Source organism: Borostomias antarcticus (genome assembly GCF_949987555.1).
Source record: "Borostomias antarcticus genome assembly, chromosome: 14".
In the NCBI taxonomy this organism is placed as follows: domain Eukaryota; kingdom Metazoa; phylum Chordata; class Actinopteri; order Stomiiformes; family Stomiidae; genus Borostomias; species Borostomias antarcticus.
Genome location: NC_140247.1, coordinates 21,866,806 through 21,869,338, shown reverse-complemented (window position 1 = coordinate 21,869,338; position 2,533 = coordinate 21,866,806).

The following is a 2,533-nucleotide window of genomic DNA, read 5'->3' as shown; positions in this document are numbered from 1 at the left end:
AGATACACAGTTCCTCCCAGAGCTCCATAACACTGAGCTCCATCCTGTGTAGCATCACAGGACGTCTCCATACCTGAGTAGAACATGGAGAGGATATTAGACACTGTAGTAAATATCTCTGTCCATTCAAAACAGTCATCAGTTGTTTAGTTTAGTTGTGTGTACTGTATATTTTACGATTGTTGTCTTAAAATGTCACATGTAGTGTGTATGAGGTGACCAGAATACATGTAGTGTATATAAGGTGAACAGAGTACATGTAGTGTTGTGTAGAAGGTAGCCAGATGGCATAATCTCAGTTACAGTATGTGATTCACACTGATGGAAGAACAACGGGGAGGATGATAGGATATTATCCACCTCTTGCCACTCTGTTACTAGCCTACTAGGCAATGAAAGGAACAGCTCCCTCCTACAGTACCTCCAGGCCATGGTCAAGCCCTACACCCCCTCCCGACTGCTACGCTCTGCTACCTCAGGGCGACTAGTTGCCCCGTCGCTCCGAGGCCCCTGCGGTCGATCGACACCGTCACGGCTCTTCTCTGTCCTGGCCCTGCAGTGGTGGAATTAACTGTCCACTGATGTCAGGACAGCAGAGTCGTTGCCTATCTATCACCGCAGCCTCAAAACCTCTTCCTACGTTAAATGCAATTATTAATAAATGCAAGTCGCTTTGGATAAAAGTGTCAGCTAAATAACTGTAATGTAATGTTGATATTTTGCTGGAGGAAAATTGGTTAATTGTGATAAAATACTGGGACATCAGTCAATCAATCAATCAAAGCTTTATTTGTATAGCGCATTTCATACCCAGTGATGCATTGGGTTATAGTGCTGGTGCTGCAATCGTTATAGCTTTTTTTCTACTGTGCTGCTATCTTTGTTTAATGTCTCCGTGATGGGGATTGGATTGGTTTGGTCTGCCTACTGTATGTGATTCTGGAATTTTCAGTAAATTGATGTGACGGTGTCATGGTGACATACATAATAATCTACTCTCTTTTTGACAACTCTTGAGGGTCTTTCCCCTCTATCAAGTTAAAAACAAGTTTGTTTTTAGAGAGAGCTTGTTCATTGCTCTGCATCAGAAACGGTCCACACTTGAAAGATTGTCTCCTTCTATCATCTATTAATTTGAAATTGATTAATGAAAGTAAAGGGAAGAAGCCAAAGTGTACACCAATACACAGAACTGACCCACTGATGCTCACAGACAACGACATACAGAACCGACCCACTGATGCTCATAGACAGCTACATACAGAACTGACCCACTGATGCTCAAAGACAACGACATATGGTTCTACAAGAGTCCTCACATCCAGAGATGTCTTAACACATCATAGCGGGTTACATCAATGCTGTGTCAACAAACATCCACATGTAACAGAACATCTCACCATGAGAAACTACTGCCAGCATCAGCAACAGTCCAAGCAACGCTTCCATGTCTCTTCACGGTGTTGGGCTGTTAAGAGTAAACAACCCCGCTTTGACAAGGTCCTCAATGTGTCCACGATGGACCGACTCTGCCCTGAACATCCATAGCCTGACGAACCCCCGGTTCAGGGACAAACCGAGTACAGAGTATCAAACTAGCACAGACGAAGCAGATGTCAATGTTCCTCTGTGTCTGACCAGGAGAAAATAACTAACCCCTCAGGTCTATTATTACACCCAGAGAGGAAAGAGGAAGTGTTTCGCTAGCGTTTCAGCCAGGCACACAAGTTACTCAATATCGGTGTGTGAAATGTAACATGATTCAAGAATGAATGTTCTGAATGTAGTATGAATGAATGAATGAATTAAAGTTTATTTCGAACATAATAAAAACAAATTAAAACAAACCCAAAGCAATAAAAGTGTTTGAAAAGGAGTAGGAAGAAGTATACACTTCCTACCCATTTCTCACTCCTCTATTAACTCAAATATGTAATAAATAAACCAAAAAATTTGCAACCCAGTATCCACTGTCTAAAGAAAATTCAAATAACAATTAAAGTAGAATTCATATACAGTAGAACAGAAGAGGAGTAAAGACTTTTTTATTTATTTCAGTGATGGGTGTGATCTAATCACCCTGAAAAGACAGGAACAGTTGTACAGAAAGCTCTTTATTTTTCAAAGAAGATGGGACTGCATGTGAAAGAGGAGAGGAATGAGAAGTGATACACCGAGACCACAGAGTTAGTCCTTAAATGGCTAACTTTTTACTTCTCTTTACTGCAATTCTCAGCCAAGATGGCCGACATATTCACTTGGTTTTCTGATTTGGTTTTGTAGTGAAACGTTAAACATACAAAAAAAAAAATCAATATGAAAAATGTAATACAACCAATGTAACAGAGTTATTCAGATAAGGGGAACATCTTGAACTGAGTTTTAGAGTTATTGACCCTAGGGGACATCTCGGACTGAATTTTAGAGTTATGGACACTAGGAGAACAGCTTGGACTGAGTTTTAGAGTTATTGACACTAGGATAACATCTTGGACTGAGTTTTGTCCAATCCAGTGAAGGAAGGAAGGTGACA